Below are 20533 nucleotides of genomic sequence, written 5' to 3' on the forward strand. Positions count from 1 at the left end.
GCTGGTTATCCCCAAGGCTACAATTACCTACATCAAATGCCAGGATGAAACTTTACAACTCAGCAACACAGAAACACAGATCACTTCTAGAATTCAAACACTGTTCCACACACATGTGGTCTGTTGGCCCTGGGGGTCTGCCGTGGCTAAAGGTTCAGTGACCTCGGCAGTCAGGGGGGCTGCAGGTGCCCTGCGCCTCTCCCCTGCGCCACCCCCTCTCTGCAGCTGACTGTGCTCCTCTCAGCATCGGGCCAGTGACCTGGCTGGACTCCGGCTCTGACATCGTGCTCCCACCCCGCAGGGTCAGTCCGCGGGGCCACATGAGCCAAATGCATGCAGCCGCTCCCCGCACCCACCAGTGGCAGAGGCCACGGGGGACACGGAGAGGCGGGAGAGGCGAGGATGGGGCTCTCGCTGCAAGGAGTGTTCCGAGGGGGAGGAGAACGCCCGGGAGAGAGCCGGGGAATCTTCCAGAACTCACTTCCAAGAGGCTCCTGGTTCAGACGACAAGGCTGTGCCCACCCTGGGGTTGGACCTCACTTCCTAAGGACCGGAGAGTGGAAACCAGACGACTCGGACGGGCGCATGAGGCACCCAGCTCGCCTGTTCCCTGAGATGCCGCGCAGCCAGGCTCCGAGAGCCAAGAACGGAAGAAAGCCTATCTTGGTCAAACCTGGCCCACTCTGGTCAAGACTCCAGTGTTTGGAGAAGCTCACAGAGCAAGCTTTGTACGCAGGCACATCCCCCGAGAGCGTGTCCCAGATCCCGGATAAGCCCGGCACCCGTGCGCCAGCCGAGCGGGCGCTGACGTCCTTCGTGCCCGCGCGTGCCCCCGCCCCCGCTCCTACTGGCTTGTCGGGGACCCGCGCGGAAGGCATCGTGTGCTTTTGCTTTGTGCTGAGACAGTTCCAAGTCCCGAGGGACAAGCCCACCGCCAGCACTGACAGTAAACCCTCACAGGGGCCTGCGGAGGCTGGAACTCGGGTCCCACCTCCCTCGGCCAGCAGCACCGCCAGGCGGCCCAGGCCGGTCACCCACTCAGCTATCTCACCAGCGCTCCTCCATCCCTAAAGCAGAGCCAGGGCTTCTTGGGGATTTGCAGCCTAGACACCTCCCTCTCCTGTAAGACAATCCTCCTTGGGCTTCTGTCCAGAGAGCAGATATTTAAGCATCTGACCTGCGGCCGTACAATTGAAGTCTTTTTTGCGGATATGACCGTTTGCCATCCTTTGTCCTCCTCTGACCCTCACATGAACTCGGTGGCGTAGCCCAGGGTGCACTGCCCAGTAGGGGGGCGTGGTGTTATTACATTCGCGCATCTGCATATGGAAATAGGAGAGCGCTGTCATCTCAGACCCTGGACCACGGCACATCTAAGGGACCCTCTGCAGAACGCCCTTCGGGGGATCCTTGCAGCTGAGGCCCAGGAAAGGCGCCCGGAGGGGGGGGAGCCTCTGTCTCCAGGCTGGCCCACCCCAGACGCAGACGAGGCTGCAGAGGGAACACAAGTCTGGGACATCTGCTCCGGTCGGCTATTTTTTCCTGGGAGACAGGTGATCCGTGAGCCCGGAGCCCCAGGGCTAGAAAAGTGGTGGCCCTTCAATATCCCCCACACTGGTTTCCCGTGCCAGCCCAGCCAAAGCAGCAAACTTTAAAGAGCCCCGCCTGTCCTTCTCTCTGCCCGCAGTGCCCGAAGCAGGCAGGACCCCTCCCCTCTCTCTCCCACCTTGGAGACCACCCACTGTGGACAAGTGTCTCTCAGAGGAAGCGAGGAAGCAAAAACAAGACACTGAGAAAGATTTTCCAAAAGAAGCGTGTCCAGCAGAAGACGGCTCCTTCTAGAATCACAGCCCAGGGCTTCAGCTGGGCTTTGCTGCTGCTGCTGACATGCTCCATCCTCGTTCACGCTGGCTGGGTTAACCCAGCAAGCTTGCTTTCTTTTTCCTTTGATGGGGCCTGCATATATTTTGATGTGTACAGCTGCCTAATCCTTTTGAAAAAGAACCTCTCTCAAGCTTTCTCCCTGGTCAGATGGGTGGGGGATGAAACGTCTCACGGCCGATCCCAACATGCCAAAACCTCCGCAGGAGACACCCCACACGCGCCACAGGACGCGGCTGCCCAGGAGGAAGTCCTTGCCCTTGACCATGGGTAAGCAGCCACGAGTGTTGCATCAGACCCTGAAATCCTTGGTCCAAGGCCGCTGGCTCTTCCCAGAGGCGCTCTGGGGAAACATACCGGCTCTTCCGACAGTGCAAGTCTGGTGGACCGTGTGGATGCTGGTTACCAGGTGCCCTTTTTTAAAATAAGAGCCCCTCTCTCCTTCTGGTCACACAGATCACCGCACTCAACATTTCTGGGCTCACACAGGCTGAGTGACACTTTTCAATCAAACTCTCTATCGGCGTCCTAACACCAGACCTTCTGCTTCCTGCTCCACCAGACAATCGCTGCCCCACTCAGCGTGCCCTTGCACAGTTTGGACACCAAACTGCTACACGGAGCTCTCTGGTGGCTCCAAAGTCACGGACTGTCACCTGATTCCTCTTTAGGGCTGGAAACCCCCAAGCGAGTATCCTAGTCCCATCTCTTCCGAATCCAGAAGCAGAGGACATGGCCCAGAGGGCTGGGGCTTGCCCAGGGGTCACTCAGTCTGGGCTCTGCCGGTGACAAAAAGACCTCTGGACTCCAGGCCAGGTTATCTGCAGGGGAGGCCAGCCTGGGAGCACCTGGAGGAGAGGGTAGGGAGAGTCCCCAGGGGGACCTCACGGTTAGGCAGCAGGGAACAAAGGACTCTGGCCTCGCCCCTTCCATCAAGCGCCTGCTCCCCTCCTGTCACCACAACTGACTCCCGGCACATTCATAAACACCCCTGTCCCACAGGTCACCTGTCATCACGTTCAGACAATCCACTAGCAGGCGGGAGGTGCGTCCCCTGGGCTGGGGGGGTGTGCCCTCCTCCTTTATAGGCACTCTGCACACCTGAACACACAGCACAACGTTCTCACTGGCTGCTTTGCTGAACTATAAAGTCATGTCCCCTTCAGCGCATGGAGGCTCCCTTTCTGCCAAGGTGATGGGGTGGGAAAGCAGAGGGACCATTCATGGGCCCAACCGCAAGGGCTCACCTGTGTAACTCGCTGCTCATCCCAACACCTGCCGAGACAGACAAGGGCCAAGTTTCTCGAGACAGGAACATGTAAGAACGGTGACTGTAAAATACCCTCTACAGTCCTGCATGAGGCGCCGTGAATTCAATCTGATTTTCCCCAAGACACAACGCCGTGGTGGGATTTCATAAAGCAGTACAGGCAGGATGCAAAATGCAGAAGCTACCCAAGGCCTCGTGATCACCACCGCCCTCCACGGCCCTCCAGGAAGGTCTGGTCTTGGCTCACAGTCTTTTACAGAAGTGATCACAAGCTCCGAATTCTAAAGAAAAACGCAGTCGCTGTTTCTATGTACGATTTAACAGGGAGCCTTCCACCGAGCAGATGAATTAATGAACCAGATGACACAGTCACAACAAAACCCAGCACACGTGAACGTAATGACATGGCATTCCCATGACTTTGCCCTCTTCACTTCCCTGGTGAGAAGGAACATTTAGATGACGGAATTTCAGAGGACTCTTGGGTGTCTCCAGAGCATAAAGTGGGGAGTGTCACCGCCTGCAGTTTTGCAGATGGGGAAACTGAGGCAGGGCTGCAGGTGGCCCAACACAGGTGCACATGGACGACCTGAGGCGGCGGTGGCTGGTCTCCTTCTGGGCTGTCCTGTCCCTTCTTGCTGCCGGGCCTTGGCTATCGCTTCTCCCCACTGGGAGCTCCACCTCCAGGCCTGACCGACCACTTCCTATCTGCAGTTGGTGGCAAACAGATAACCAGGCTGGTGGGAGGTGAACGGCCCCAGGCCCCTCCCACCCCGAGGGCATGAGGTAAACGGCCTGGGCACAGCAAGCACTCAGGTTCCGGAAAAGACATCTTTTGAGCATCTACCCCACTGGGCACTGCTCTGGGCCCGGGGGCCACCAAGGGGACCACAGCTGGGCCTGGCTGCAAGGAGCATGCAATCCCCGGTGGCTGAGGTCTCCGTGACCTGGTGCAGGTGCCAGCAGTTTGACAGACGCCAGTTACCGCGCGTCCTGAGCTGGCAAGACACTCGGCCCCAAACCGGAAACAGAGCTGTGGGAGGTGCACAAGCCCCGCCCCCCCGGTCTGTGTGCACACACCTGTCCAGGTGGTTTAGACACTGAGCTCTGACTTCAGGATGTGACAGGCACTATTGCATCAGGCAGATCAAACGTCCTACTTACTCAGATGCCTCTTCTCCATCCTAACTGTGGCCCCTGCTGTCACATCTGGCCCAACCCCTATGTGTTCCCCCTGAGTGTGCAGTCTGTACCCGCAGGTCCTCTAGAGAGCATGGTCCAGACGGAGCAGGGGGGCGGCCCTCGGGCACACGCATAATAAAGCCAACCACAGCCAGGGCAGTTCCAGAAATCTCCAGTCATCACTCATTTGAACAAAGCATCAGAGTGGAGGCTGCGCTTCTCTCCCCCTGTCCTCCCCCCCACCGGGGCCTCTCCAGGGCAAGATGGCATTTCCATCCATGCAGAGCCACACACCTTGCTGGAGAGGCCCCTGCGAGGGGGTGGGGGCAAGAGCCAGCAGCCCCCTAAGAGGCCCCAAGCTCCCACCCACCCAGAGGCTCTCCAGGGTGATTCAGCGAGAGCTCCGCTGGAGGCAGTGTGTTCTCTCCACTCACTGCCCGAGAAAGTCAAGGTGGCAATGCCCGCGCCGTGACTCACCGGCCCACAGACTACGAGGCTCTCAGTAATTAGGCCTGAATCCCAGCACAAATTACACCTGATAGTTTTCCAAAATCCTGATTGCATCAAACTCTGGGACTAGCATAACATTCCTCCCCATTCAGTACAGATGACTCAAAGAATTAACGAGTGATCTTGCTTGATATTGCCAAAGATTGCCCCCTAGGGAAAAATAAATGTCTTCCAACAAGAGTTAAAAAAAAAAAAAAAAAAAAAACAAAAAACTAGCTGCTAAAAATGTGAGGTTATAGCTTTATGTGGGACATGTTATGCAATTATAATTATAGATTATCCTCTGTTTCACACAGTGTTAACACACGTAACAGCATAAAATCAAGTTCATGAGGATTCTTCCCACAAACCAACAACAGCGATGGCAATAGCTGCAACTTACAGATGAATTTTGAAAAGACTATAAATTAAGACTGAATTCTTAACAATAAATTTATTAAGGAACATAGTAAATAAAAGACGTTACAAGAGACAAGGACAGATACTTGCATGCTGTTTCAATAAACGAGGTGATTTATCTTGTTCTAATTCTGTGGTCCCTGCGCTCCTGTTCCATAGAATCAGTTCCCCTGATTTATAATGGTTTTAAAGTTTTACACACAGACTTGTTACTTAAGGAATATTTATTTTCTAAGAAAAAAAAAAATCAAACACTTCTCGAATAAGATTTAAAATTACATAAAATCCACGCAACCACTTCAAGAACTATCTAATGGTATGCTTGCTGTTGGTAATATGATGTTTTCAGTGCCCTGTTCAATTTAAATCCATCAGACTGTAGAGTCCAAAAATTAGTATTTCTATTAGCGAATCCTTCTCCTCACAAACCCTCCACGCTGAACAGAAGGCACGCCCTCCGGATGGGCTCTTCCTCAAATGACAATGAATAAAGAATGACCACAAAAAGCCCAAGTGCTACGATGAACAAATGTCTGGGTCACGGCTGAGAAACAATCGCACACAGCCTGGCCGCCTTCAGGACGGCGGTGCGGGAGGGCAGCTGAGGCCAGAGCTGCCCAGGTTCGGGCCAGCAGAAACCACACGGGGACTTGAGACGGGTCCTGCCCGGTGCCCCTATTTGCCTCCTGGAGAATCACCACAGAGCATAACGTCCACTTCAGCCAGAAACCCTCAATTACTGCCAAAAGAAACCTCCTCCCTCCGACTGGCTTTGTCCAACCCGGTGTGCACGGAGAACGCCTCCTGTGTTGTCTGGCGAGTGTGAGATTCAGGACACCACGGAGGAGGGAAGGTGACGTGCAGGCCAGCACGCCCAGGGCCAGCTGTGTCTGCAAGCGGTGAGTCGCCACCAGGACTTTTGCAATGCAACAGAAGGGGGGGAAGTTTTCCGAGTACCCTGCAGGTGTAAGAAGGAGGCTTGCCGGGGAGCAAGGCTCATTTTAGTCTGTGTGTCATTACACGGGTCTCTGGGTGCGCTCCTGAGCACAGTGTCAGTTCATTTCCTAGTGTGGACCGAAGCCCAGGAGGCTGGGGGTCGCCACCCTCGGGACAGCCCTCCCCCAGCAGAGCCCCGAGGAAGCCTTCCCAGGGGGGGCTTCTAGAATCCCGCGAGCATCAGGCACTGGAGCTTAAGTGCCTGCGTCCTTCTGAGGGAGAAAGGAAACCATCTCACCAGGGAGAGGCTCGGGCTGCGAGGCGAAATCCCTGAGACCAGGGCCCTTGTCAAGGCCACCCCACGATGCCCCCTAAGAGGCTGTGTTTCTAAAGAACTTTCTAAATCAGGAAAAGGGCCACGTACAGCCTCCTAGTGTGTCTTGGTGGTAGCGTTTGAAAATGAGAAATCCTGGGCAAATCAGGCAAAGCCTTTGCTCAACAGGAGAGTCAAGCTGCGACAGTGGGACACGAGCAGCGCCTTAGCCATCGAGCAGCCTTGACCAACCCGTCTGTTAAGGTGCCTCGTAACCAACCCAGGAAAAGCTGTTGACCCTGATTACTCTGATTTCAGCAGGACCCAATTATGCTAAAACTAGAGCCGTCACTCACTGACTCAGGACGGTTTGTATCAAAGTACAAAAGGCAATACATATTTATACCAAAAAAATTAAAATAAACCCCACATCGAGATGCTGGGGCAGAACGACCACAGAAATTTTAAATAATTTATTGCTCCTCCGACTTGCCAAAATGTTACTATTTAGCTCAAAGACATCCCCTCCCCTTCAAAATATATTGTTATTTCACTAATTATGAAAGCATCCACTCACAAATACCCGGTGGGCACTAATGCAGATGCTCCACACCCAGCGGTGAACAAAGCAAAGCTTGATCTTAAGGGTTTCCTTTCTGTGCAAATACATGTATCCCATCTATCAAGATAAACGTGAAAATGGAAAGGGCATCCAGGTTTTTTTCACTTTTAACAGTAAAGTTTCTCCCGAAAGATCAAGTGTTCCCTGAAAATACCACTTTTATCGGCTACATGATATTCCATCGTGGATGGTGTCATAACTTACCCAAAAGACATTTCTAAACGCCCCCCACGTGGTAAAAACACAATGAGAGAGACAGTTAATTAAGCACAGCATGTCAGACCCAGATTTAGGGCCCTAAGTGGGAAAAAAAGGAAGCCCCGACCTTACCTATGACGGACCAGGACAGGGGACCTCCACACACTCACAGCGTCCCCGCGAGCCACGGTTTGGCCTAATGTGTGCATCTCATTTTATAAGCCCCACGCCCTCTTTGATCCAAGAGAACATTGTCTGCACAGAACAATACGTTTTCATTTCAATTTCCCTTCTTTTCAGGAAAGGAAATGTTTGCACTTCAAAGGGCTTCTTTGAAGAGCAGCCTCCAGTCCTGGCCCGTCCAGGTTAGGAGTTCCGTGGCCCAGCGGGGCGTCCCGTCTGGGCGGCTGCCCAGCGCAGGCCCGGTCCAGGCCAGCGCCTTCCAGGAGGGGTCTGGGGCAGGAGGAGGGAAAACAAACATGGAAAAGTACTTGAGGCTTTTGATCGTGACCTTCAGAGGCCCTTTTCCACTCACGGTGTGGGATTCACAGCTCGGGGAAACTGAGGTGCACACGAGGCAAGCCGGGGACGTGGACAAGGCAGCTCCGAAGGACAAAACTGTTCCAGAAACCAGCCTCCCCCAGCGAGGACCCCTGCCGGGCTGGGAAGAAGGGGGACCCCTGGGTACTGCGGGTGATGACAAAGGGGACAGCTTCGACAAGTGGAACGTAGGAGCCAGAGCCACACTGCACGCAGTGGTCTGGAACCTGCCCCCGGAACCGGTGGGCAGCACGGTCGCTGGCAGAGAGTACGATTCAGAGTCTGGAATTCTTCCCCTTACCGGTCCACGGGCCCGCCGGGAGGGGCCCAGAGGCTCTTAAAACAACCACGAGCGACTCGCCAAGACGACTGATGTCTCCACGAGGCCTGGGCTTAGCCTCGGAAGCCAGGGCTGCGTGTCAGACAAGAGAGGACCTGCCATGTTTCCTTTCAAGTCTCGAACAAGTTCTGGGGATTTCATAACGATCTCCACCCATCCCCACCCCAAGAGGGTGAAGCTGGCCTGCTCAGGTGGGCAGCGGCCTGGGGGGTGGGCGGGGCATGAAAGGCGGATGCTCCAGACCTGGCACCTGCTGTCCCTGAGGCCCCAGGCCTCAGCACGGGCTCCTGCCCTCCGTGCTGAGGGCACAGGTCTGGGTGACCAGGTCACCCACCCTGCAAGCACGTGAACCTGGCCAGGCGCTCAGCCACCATGTGGCCATCCAGAGAGTGTTTCTTTTCTCCTTTTACTTTCCTGTAGTTTCCAAATTTTTTACAATGTGTATTCTAACTTTAAGAACCATTTTTTCTTTTTTATTTATTTTTTCATTTTTTACTTTTTAGGGCCACACCTGTGGCATATGGAGGTTCCCAGGCTAGGGGTCGAATCGGAGCTGTAGTCACCAGCCTACACCAGAGCCACAGCAACGCAGGATCCGAACCACGTCTGCAACCTACACCACAGCTCACAGCAACACCGGATCCTTAGCCCACTGAGCAAGGCCAGGGATCGGACCCGCAACCTCATGAAAGAACCATTTTTTCTTAAAGAGCCTTGTGAGACAAAAATAATCAGACCACGGTTCCACTGAAAGAACCTCTCTCTCCAAAAAATTACATACATAAGGACATTATACATGTTACATATACGAGGACATTATTTGGACAGCTGAAAGAGGAGTAAGGCCTGTGGACTAGATGACTATGTCGCATGGACATTACATGTCCTGATTTTGATGTCACACTGTGGTCACGTAAGAGAACGTCCTTATGCTTAGGAAACACACTGAAGCATGTGGGGTAAATACAGGGACCTGACGTCTTAGACTAGCTCTCAAATGGGTCAGGAAAAAAGCGCGTGTGTTCAGATAGATCAACCGAGCGACAGAGAGACCAGAAGGAGCAGAACGGAAACCAGTGAGTTTGTGAAAACGGAGGAGAGCTGCTTGTAACTCCTGGGAGTTTTCTTTAAGTTGGACATGTTACCCCCAAAAAGCCGAACGAGCACAGGAAGACAGGAGAGAGGCAGGAAGGGGTGGAGAGGCTTCCCCACCCCACCTGTCGGCACCCAGGGCCTCTCCTCGGGGCCAAGGCCATGGCCGAGGGGCCCTGCCGCGTGCAGTCTCTCCAGGGAGATGGCCTTGCTGCTACCCCAGCTGGGCAGCCCCCAGCCCCGCGTTTGGAGGGTTGGCCTCCCCACCTCCCTTGCTACAGAAACTGGCCAAGTAAAGACCCAGGCAGGATGACTACAGCCTCTGGCCTCGAGGTTGTAGGGGCGGCGGGGGGCGGGGGGGGTGCCCCGGGGAGTGCTACAAACAAGGCCCAGCACAGGGCCCTCCCCAAAAGGGGGGGTCACCCAGAAATGACGAGGCAGATGAACGAAGCAGGGCTCCCATGGCCTGGGCAGGAAGTTCCACGTCCAGAGGCTCTGGTGAAGCCAATGCCAAACCACTGACCCAGAAAGAACGCGGCCCAGCCTCTGCCACACACCCGGCGCCTGGCTCTGGCCACTGGCCAACACAGCTGTCCCCAAAACACCAGAGCTCCAGCTGTGCCAGGAGCCCAGGGCACTGCTGCGGGGGCTCAGAGGGGTAAAGCTGCGCTCAAAAACATCAGGGCAAACGGAGCAAGCAAGCCGGGTGCCGTCCTGCGGCAGGGAGCTGGCTCTGCACCTCTGAGACTCACACAGATGAGAGGGGCCCGGGGCCCAGCATCTCCAGGTGTGTGTGTTCATCTCAGGTGCAAAGGCTGTCAGAACACGGTCAAAGGCGGCCGGAGCCCCAGCACAGGTGTCAGGACTCCAGAGCCAGCACCCCCCCCCCGGGGGGGGCTCGCTTGGCCACTTTCTCCCTACCCTGAGCCCGTTGGCAACTTGTGTCACTTCTCAGGGCCTCCATCTCCCCATCGGCCAAACAGCAGTACCAGCTTCACGGGGCGTCTGAGAATAAAATGAAACACGCCTCTGCGAGCACTAACACATGCTTGTAGTCTTGACCTTACTCAGCCCCAGGGCCTCTCCCCTCCTTCCCACTTGGTGGAAGAGGCTTTGGTTAATGGTACTTGGTGGGCAGATAAGAAGATACGAAGAGACTATTTCCAAGTTGACCCTAAAAGGTCACCCCAAGCCTCTTCCTGGGCAGGAAGATGATGGTGACAACAGGGCGATGAGACGCCAGTAGGACAACATTTGCTCCCCTCCCCTCACTGCCGCCCCCAGCGATGGGCCCCCACCCGACCCCAACACACGAGGGGACCAACATTATGCCTCAAGGAACGGATGGGAAAAGGTGGGAAAGGGAGATAGCCCCGGGTTTTTAAACTCAAAGCCCTGAGGGTAATTTGGACCAAATGTCTGGAGTCAGGACGGATGAGGGCAGACACTCCTCTAAACACACAGAGACACACATTCTCATCCGCACGCACGCACACATGCACACACGCACACATGCACACGCAGGCAAGCACTGAGAATGGGCCGAGAGCTCTGCTTCCCAGAGGGGTGAGCAGGGGCTGAACCCCAAGGGGTAAACCTGAGACCTGAAGGACCCTGCCTCGCCCCAGCCCGGCACTGCACCAGCCCGCTCCACGCAGACACAACTCCAAGGGGAAGGACCTGTATTTTAACACCTTGGCAAAAAAGGAGAGCAAAATAAAATTGGAATAGATTGTTTTTCTCCACACCTAAATCAAAAAACCGAGCTTTCATTCTGGTATAATAGGTAACATTTAAGTTAAGAGCTTGGTATGTGCCAGAAGCTAGGTCAAGTGCATAATGTTGGACCATTGCCTCATTTAAATCCTCTCAACCCTATAAGGTAGGCACCAGAAGCCAGGTATTATGCAACAATATGGGAAAGAACTGCGACGTGGCTCTGAGAAATACCTTAGACGAGGCACTTATCCAACGAGCGGAGCCCACTCTGGGCATCCCCCTCCACCCAGCCTGGAGCAGAGGCCGCCCCCGGGCCGCACGGCCGCCAGAGGGTCCCCGCAAGGCAGAGCTCGCTGTGCCCAGAGCACAGGCAGAGAGTGAGGTCCCCTCCTACGCACACGGGAGAATATTTGCTTGTTCTCACAGCTAAGAACCTCACTGCATGAATATTCTGAGGAAAGCACTGGGCAGGAATCACAATGCTAAGGGCACAACTGCTTCCAGAGGGGAAAGGTGACTCAGGAAACGGGGAGACGCCGTGGAAAGACGGTCCCACCAAGCAAAGGACATTTATTCTCCCACCTCCACGCGAATCCACCCCTCGGTCACCTCCGAAGGTTTCCCTGATTTTGATTTCTGGCTGTCATCATCCAAAGAACAGCCTGGCAACAGAAGGAACTTACTTCGTAAAGAAAGAATCGCAAAGTATTGACCTCGTACCGTAATTCTTCCCTGCAACTCCACGCACGCCACGGTTATTAGCTTCGCTATGGAGAGGCCGAGAGGGATGCTTCTGCAGTTTACAGGCGGACCAAGAGCAAGTCTCCAGGGTCCCCGCACGACAGGACCTTCTGGAAGCTGCGCCGGAGCCGGCAGCAAAGCCCGGGCTTCAGAAGCCTCGGGAGGCGCCGGCACTGCCTGCCCTCGACTCCCAGAAGCAGCGAGCCTGCTCCCGGGCGACGACCCCGGGCTGCACGGACGCTGCACAGGCTCTAGGTCCACACAGCGCTACCTCCGGCCGTGCGGGGTTCGTTCACCACATCTGCCGCGTGGCGGTCCCCGCTGCTACTGACAGTAACCAGAGGAAAAGCCAAACGAAAGATGGGGGTGTGGCGGGATGGGGACCTCAAGCCAGAATCTATTCCAACGAGCAACGCCGTCTTTCCCGCAGCCTGGGTCCTTCCGATGAACAAATGAGACTCACCTTGAGCGAATACAAGTATTTACTTTCAAAGCTGCTCTGGAGTCGGGGGGTGGGGACGGGACCACGGAGAAAAAAGGGACGCTTTCCCACGGGACTGATAACCTGCCACGAAAGTCACTAATCTCCTTTGGCTACAACTTTTAGGGTGGGCACAGCCAATGCCTGTGGCCTCAAGCCCCAGAAACCCCTAAGCCTGGGGACAAGCCACGACCACATGCCCACCGGAGGGCGCTGGGGAGCCCCAGGAGGCTGCAGGCACCCAGGGGTCCCGCTGAGGGTGAGGAGGCACAGCTGGCTAATGGGGCAGGTGGCTGCAAAGCCTCGCTCAGTCCTGTCCCTGGAGGATGGAAGTCAGCTGTGACTTTTCAGAAGTTCTCCCCAACAAGCTGCCTCCTCAGCCTCCCCCCTCTCACTAACACGGCAGCTCCACCCTACCCGGAACCGCCTTCCGCCTCCTGCACACCCTACACTGGAATCCACAGGCCACGTGTGGGGTGCCAAATCTATAGATGGAGCGTGCACCCCAGCCTGCAGGTGGGGCAGAGCTCCACCAGCTCACGTGCCTGTCGTGCCCAGCCCGGCCCAAGCTGCCGTCAGGTCTCTCTCAGAGATGACACATGGCCATTACTCTCTCTCTCGTGCAGGAATCCGCGGAACCTGGGTTTTATTCCAGACTTAAGTCACGCATCTCTGAACTGGCCTCCCTGCTTCTACGCCTGCCCCCCTCATCTCTTCTCTGCACCGTGTCTGAAGTGACTCTTCAACTCCAGGCCAGCCTCCCACCACCCACTGCCTCAAGGAGAGGAAAAGCAAAGTCTTCTCAGCCCACGGGACCTGCCCTCAACTGGAACAGACAGGGGTGAGTGCCCCGGGCTGGAGGGGACAGCCACACAGAGCTACACCAGGGCCTGGCCCCCGGGACTCAGAGCCAGGTGGTAGGTGGACATCTCAGATGATGCCCTGGCCACACCACTCCAGGGTCAGAGGGAAATGTTTCTCTCCATAACAAGGGTGCACTTATTCCTGCTTCAAATTCCTCTCTGGGATTAATAAGCCAATACCTTCAAATACATAGTTAATAACGAGAGGGATTAATTGAATTAGACATAATGCTGGGCCCTCCAACATAATTACATATTTTTACTGGCCTTAGTAGAAAAGAAACTACAGACTAGAACAGCCGGTAAACATGTCTTTAATTCCATCAAAGAATGGAAGGTTCTATCAAATATAATTAACATGTGTCTTAAAATTCAAGCTCCCCGAGGCCAGCAATCCTGTCTTTCAAGCCCTTTTTCCTTTAAAGTAAACAATTATATGCGTAAGAGCACCCATGTGGCTCAATCCAGATTTAAACTGAGCACATGTCTGATCTCTATTAATTCTTGTCCTATATTTTTTAGTCAAAACTTTGATACCCTCTAAATTTTATCTATAATAATGAAATATGATCTTAATATATTAAACCTTTAAAAACCATTTTAATCAATTGCTGACTTTGTTCCCCAAAGTTCCTGACTCTGCGACTTAAGATCTTTTGTTTTAATGACAGAAGGGTTTGTTCATACAGAAATAATAATTTCCACTGAGACCAACTAAAAATATCAGGGGGATAAATGTATCATGGTTTCCTATTATTTTAACACAACAGTAAATGGCGAGACACGATTACGATAAATCCCAAATAAATTATAATTCAAATTAAACACAATTAGGAAATGCAGCCAGAGGCCAACATAACAGTTCTCCTGGTCACATTTTAAAGAGCTTATTTAGGGGGAAAAAAGGTGAGCTCTGGCAAGTGTATTTTTTCTGCCAGAAGGCACTTGTCCGGCTAGCCTAATCAAGTTACACAGGACTCTATCTGGTTCCCACAGCCACCAAAAAGGGGAAGGAGCGAAAATAGCACGCGGTAGTAGTACTACAGAGACTGCTGCTGTGTACACACAGGTTTTAGAATGACGGCGTGACCTGCCTGGCCTGGGGAGTTTTCTGCTACGTAGAAAGGAACACAGGGAAAATAGGTTGCCTTGGTGAAGCCGGAAGAACTTCGTTCCCCTCCAACCCATCTGGAAGTATTGAACCACCCAGCCTTTAAGGGCCCAATTGGGTCACAAGGAAGCCCACCCGGGCCGGGGGGGGAGGGGGGAACTTCCCTTAAATAACCCAGGGGAATGCAGATGAGAGGTGCAGGCCAGCCGGCCGCGTCCGGGGTCCAGGGAGGTGGGCGCCGCGGCCGGCGTGCGGCGTGGGCGGCGCCGGCCCGGCCGGCCACCTGCCGCAGGACCACCCTCCAGCCACCCGGCGGGCTTCCGACCCGCGGCCGATGACACATCGTGGACCTCGTGGCGGGGCGGGGTGCTCCGCTCCGCGCCATGTAAGGGAAGGTCTCCGGATGCCTGCCGGGCCCGTGCCTGCTCCCCGCCCCCTGCCCACCGCGACCACCCCTACGTCCCCGCGCCCGGGTGCCCGACAGGGAGCGCGGGGTCGGCATCCCCTAAGCGCCAGGTCGCCCACGTTTACTCACTTGGTGTTGCATCATGCACCACGCCGCGCCTTCAGGGAACCAAAATGGACTCCGTGGCAGAGACAACCGCATGGGCACCGGCCCGCGTGCGGCACCAGCCACCCGGCCCCCGCCCATCCAAAGGGATACCAACGCCCCTGCCCGGGACCCGCGCCGCCCTCCTGCGGCCCCACGCGGCGCCGGGATTCCCCCGCAAGGTGACCCGGAGCGGGGCAGCTGTCCCGGCGCCGGCGGAGGCCGGGCACTTACCCGGCTGGCTGGCGGGCGGCGGGATGCGGGCAAGACCCGGACTGGACCCACGCACGAGCGGCCGAACTGACGGACGTTCAGATGGAAGCGTGGCCGGACTGACGGACGCTCGGGCGGAGATGCGGCGCACGGGGAGCAGCAGCGCGAGTGGGAGCTCGGGTAACGGACGCCCGGCAGCCGCAGGCCCCGCTGGCAGCTGACTGGCCGATCACACCTGCCCGCGCCGACTGAATGGAGAGTCGAAGGCGGGCGGGATTCGGCGCCGGTTTCATCAGCCGCGCCCCGCGCCCCGCGCCCGCCCCCCGCGCCCAGCCGCCCCGGCCCTCTTGCCCGCGTCACCGCCGGGCACCAATGACAGCGCGGCGCGGTGGCGGCTCCCGGCCCGGGCGGCGGGAGGGGTGGGGCGGGGCGGGGGGCGGGGCGCGGCGTCTTCGCGCGCCCCGCGCCCCAACCTGGGATTCCCCCGCGGTGGGCGGTGCCTGCCGCCGCCGAGGCGGTCGCCCCGCCCATTTGTTGCCATTCTCTCCGCCAATCCCAGCGCGCCGCCCGACCGCATCCTCCGGTCCCCGCAGCTACCACCGCAGGCCCGGCCCTCGTGGCCCCTGGACCGCCCTCCGGACCGGTGCTAGCCAGCGGCCAGTTTGCTTCTTAGACTAAGAGACGGGGGGGGCCGCTTCAAGGGTTGTTGTTTTTTTAATTATTATAAATCTTCGTTCTTTATCATTGGAATATTTTATTCCTCTTCCCTTATTTTCATAAATAACTTACCTTGCCCCTCTTCAGGAAGGGCCGGAAGCCTGAGCCTGCCTGTGCCCTGGCGGTAGGACGAGCACCTGGCTGGCGGGCAAGTCACAGCGACTACTTCCGGAGCTACTCCCCCAGAGGTGGCAGAAACTGTAGCAGGAGTCCACAGTGCTTATCTCACAGGCTCCGTCATTGCTGTCTCTCTTTGCTCCAAAAAACCAAGCAAGAACCACAGTCTTTAGAGATCCAGTAACCTGTGACATGAGAGGTAAGTAGGTGATAGATTAATCCTGCCAGCCTCCTCTGTAACTTTGTAGGAAAACAGGAAAAACGATAGCCCGTTGTCCACTCCTTTGAATCCCCTCCACACCTCCTGCCCGCTTCCGCACCCCTCAGATTTCCTTGGTCAGTGATGGGGGCTCATTGTCAGCCACTGGGTTTGGCACTCTTGGAATTACAGTAGCAGTTTGTAAAGCCTATAATTGCAGGGTGCTGGCTTCAGAAAACGTTTTAATGAACACACAGAAATGGGCTAGTATTTGCAAGACACTTTGAACAATGCTTGACCTTATAATAAAGAACTATATATGCCTTATTTTAAAACAATGAGTTTCAGCAGTATATCATTTCAACCGATGAATTGATGTTCTCAAGTTGCTTTCAGAAGGTCTCCTGTGGAGGCTTTTCCTGAACCCCACACAGCTTCCTCAACCCTCTGACCCAGCCAGCCGTCACAGTATCTCACCTTAGGAAGCCTGGTGTGATTCAAGGCCCACCAACTTCGTCTTTGCACTTGATCTGGATTTGAATCTGAATTCTACCACTTCAATCGCGGTGTGGTTTTCTGCAAGCTATTTCACCCTGTTGGGAGATTATAAATTTCATATTCTTATCAAAATATCCCTCAGTGCTCAAAATATGACTGCAGGATTTTCTTTAAAAGACTCTTGGAGGTAAAGTAGAGTGTGGTAGATTATAATGCTCTGCGTGGGCAACACGGAGAGGGAACACGGAGTTAATATCTGTAAATTCGGCCAGCAAGTGTTCCGAGCCCTGCTGGGCAGATGGGTAGAGCTTAACCAAGGAGGCTTTCAGCAGTCCCACCCAGCAGGATTCGCCTTCAGAAAGACCATAGGAGGCTCTCCCTGACAAGGCCTGGAAGCAGCAACGTCCTGGCAGAAAAAATTCAGTGTGAACCAGGAAAAATAATATGATACCCAAGGTCTCAGCAAAAAGTTAGGAAAATAGAAAAAGCTGAAAGAAAAAAAAGAAAGAAAGAAAGAAAAGCCTTGGCTGAGTGTTCTAAGTTACGCTAAATTTCAGGCAGGTTAGAATTCACACTGTAGGTCTAGAGGGATCATGAGTGACCGGCAACCTCAATGAGAATCAAAGGGCAATGGAGCCGCGATGCCAAAGACAATTAAGGAAAGGAGACGCTGGAATTTAGACCCTAAAAGCACTTGTGTGTGTCCTCTTTTAAGACATACTGTATGATGCCAACTTCTGGTAAAAGCAAAATCATGGAGACAGTAAAATGATCTGTGGTTGCCAGAGGCTTGTGGGGGAAAGGGGCAGAGGGGTGAATAGGTAGCACATGGAGGATTTTTAGGGCGGCGAAACTGCTCAGTGGTGCTGCACGGGGGATAAATAAGGCATATATTTGTCCAAATCCATAGACCATCCAACCCAAAGACTAACCCTTAATGTAAACGATGGAATTTAGCTAATAATAGCATGTCAACCATTGATTCATCAAGTGTAGCAAATATACCATAATAATTCAGGAGGTTAATACTGGGGGAGACTGGGTAGGGGGCAGGGTGTATATGGGAACTCTCCATACTTTCCCCTCAGTTTTTCTGTGACTCTAAAACTGCTTGTAGAATGTATTATATTAACATAGAAATACATACACACGTAAAGAACCTGGCAGAAATTTACATAGAGCAAGTACCCAGTTAACCACAGTTCTGGTCAAGCAGATCGAGGCAATGGGGCCACCCCATAGTCTAAAGTGTTTCCAGGCAGTGTTCTCGTGGGCGAGGCGTGTGGCTCTAGGGTCAGAGAACACGGCTTCGGCTCCTGGCCGTGCACCTTCTAAGCCGCATACGCCCGGGCGCGTTATTTCAGCTTTCTCCAGAGTTCACTTTCCTCATGCCCGGGCTGAACAAATGAACCACGTTCTTATAAAATACCAAGCACCGTACCTGCCACATAACAGACGCCCAGAGAACATCGGGATTAGCTCTGGCGCCAGGCTGGTGTCATTTCAGGTGGGGTCACCGGAAATGCACGGATGGGGCATTTCTTCTTCCACAGGAAAGGTGTGTTCTTTTTTTTTTTTTTTTTTTTTTTTTTGTCTTTTTGCCTTTTTTCTAAGGCCGCTCCCGCAGCACATGGAGGTTCTCAGGCTAGGGGTCAAATCAGAGCTGTAGCCACCAGCCTACGCCAGAGCCACAGCAATGCCAGATCCAAGCCACATCTGCGACCTACATCACAGCTCACAGCAACACCGGATCCTTAACCCACTGAGCGAGGCCAGGGATCGAACCCGCAACCTCATGGTTCTTTGTCAGATTCGTTAACCACTGAGCCACGATGGGAACTCCAGTAAAGGTGTGTTCTTATAGCCAGACACTGTTGCAGGAAAAGGCTGTCCGGAGTTGGCTGAGTGCTAAGACCTCACTGTCCTGCTTCCCTGGGGGTCCAGGTCAGGGATAAGGGACATAGTTGTCACCACATTCTCCAGACGACCTCTGCTGTGACCTGGCCAGCTCCTTCCTGTCATTTGGAACCGGCACCGTTCCCTTTTCTGGGAGCTTCAGCTCTTGTCCCTCCCAACCTCCCCGCCCAGCATGTTAGAGACACAGCCATCTGTGGGATCCTCAGCAGGTGGTTGAAGTCTCTAGGCCTCAGTTGCCTCATGCAAACAGTGGGATATCTGGAGTTTCCATTGTGCCTCAGCCAGTTAAAGACCTGACATTGTCTCTGAGGATGCAGGTTCGATCCCTGGCCTCCCTCAGTGGTTTAAGGATTCAGCATGGCCACAAGCTGCAGCGCTGGTTGCAGATGCAGCTTGGATCTGGCATTGCTGCGGCTGTGGTGTAGGCCAGCAGCTGCAGCTCCGATTCAGACCCTAGCCCCGGAACCTCCATATACCGCAGGTACAGCCCCAAAAAGAGAAAATGAAGAGGGACATCTAGTGAGTTAAGAGGCCCCTGTGCGGTGCCTACTGCTCATTATTACAATAATCATCAATAATTTTCACCTAATTCGTGCTCTGCTGATACAAGGAGAAACCAGAGGAATGATTTCATCGGTGCTTGTTTGTTTATTTTTGTTTTAGGGCCGCACCCAGGGCATATGGCAGTTCCCAGGTTAGGGGTCAAATCAGAGCTGCATCTGCTGGTCTATGCCACAGCTACCCACTGAGCAAGGCCAGGGATCGAACCCAAGTCCTCATGGACACTAGTTGGGTTCATTACCACTGAGCCATGACGGGAACTCCCATCAGTGCCTGTTTTATTCCTTGACTCCTCAGAGGCTTGGGGGGGATAAAACCCCCAGGAACAGTGGTATTTACAGGTTTTCACTGTGAACTAAGGGCATCCCCCAGTTGTCAAGCTGATAGCAACTTGCCATGGAGACCTTATGCAAAGGGTTTGCTCTAAGTCAGAGCCTGGGCGGCTGTCGCTCAGACAGCTTTCTCACTCTGTCTGCTGGTGAGTTTGCAGCCCGGTAAAGCCTTGTACTCGCAGGATGATGAGCACGACCCCTGGCCTCTACGTGCTAGATAGTGGTGGCTCCTCTCCCATGCAGAAATGTCTCCCGGCAGCCCTGGAAGGTGAAAATCGGCCCCCTTGGAGAGCCCCTGGCCTAGGGAGCATCTGATTGCCTTGCACTGGGTTGAATGTGTTCTCCGGGATGAAGGAAGGATGCGAGCTCCTCACAGGTGGGGCTGAGATTCAGCTGGTTGGCACCCCGTTCAGCAGAACCACTGGTTATAATTCATCACCTCTTCCAAGGGCTGGGTCCCTGGGGCATCTGGAATGTGAAATATGCTTAATGTACTTCCTGCGTTGCAGCGAGCCTTGGGTTGGGATTTCTTTAAAGCAGTAAAGATTAAAACAGATCTTAGCTGTTCTTGTCGTGAAGACAACGTTCATTCAAAGAGCATCCTGGTGGCTAAAAGTAGTGTGACGGTTGTCACTGCACCTCAGAGGCTTCCAGCAATGCGCTGATGTGGGCTTTTTCCTCGCTGTCATCGTCTCTCCCATCTTTCCCAGTCATACTACAGAATAGTATTTTATTGTATTTTTTTTTGGGGGGGGGTTCTTTTTGCCATTTCTTGGGCTGCTCTCGCAGCATATGGAGGTTCCCAGGCTAGGGGTCCAATCGGAGCTGTAGCCACCGACCTACGCCAGAGCCACAGCAACACGGGATCCGAGTCGTGTCTGCGACCTATACCACAGCTCACGGCAACACCGGATCCTTAACCCACTGAGCAAGGCCCAGGATTGAACCCGCAACTTAATGGTTCCTACTCGGATTCGTTAACCACTGCGCCACGACGGGAACTCCCTGTATTTTATTTTTTATTATTAAAGTACAATTGATTTACAATGTTGTGCCAATTTCTGCTGTACAGCAAAGTGACCCAGTCATATATAGATATAGACACACACACACACACACACACACACACGCATTCCTTTATAGTGACCCAGTCATGTATAAATATACATTCCTTTTTTATGTTATCTTCCATCCCACTCCCTCCCCCCTCCCCCTTGGCCACCACAAGTCT

General features: G+C 54.2%; 2 protein-coding genes across 5 annotated transcripts in view; both read right to left on the minus strand.

Moving 5' to 3' along the window:
* The window catches only part of SLC7A1 (solute carrier family 7 member 1), a 66688-nt gene extending 51353 nt beyond the window's left edge, over positions 1-15335 (minus strand). The window contains exon 1 of one of the 4 annotated variants that reach the window (XM_084981152.1): positions 14983-15335. The gene's annotated coding sequence lies outside the window, so the exon portion shown is untranslated. 4 annotated transcript variants of the gene reach the window in all.
* A 415-nt stretch (positions 15336-15750) lies between these two features.
* LOC146398501 (uncharacterized) overlaps positions 15751-20533 on the minus strand; it is an 85403-nt gene continuing 80620 nt past the window's right edge. Inside the window, exons 6-7 of the mRNA XM_084981399.1 lie at positions 16472-16587; positions 15751-15980 (exon numbers count right to left, since the gene is read on the minus strand). The gene's annotated coding sequence lies outside the window, so the exon portion shown is untranslated. The remainder of the gene's footprint in view (positions 15981-16471; positions 16588-20533) is intronic.

The sequence above is a fragment of the Sus scrofa genome, chromosome 11 (assembly GCF_054392235.1).
Source record: "Sus scrofa isolate SSC_HxYL_T2T_F1_AM1 chromosome 11, Sscrofa_HxYL_maternal_Yorkshire_Landrace_v2.0, whole genome shotgun sequence".
Lineage (NCBI taxonomy): Eukaryota > Metazoa > Chordata > Mammalia > Artiodactyla > Suidae > Sus > Sus scrofa.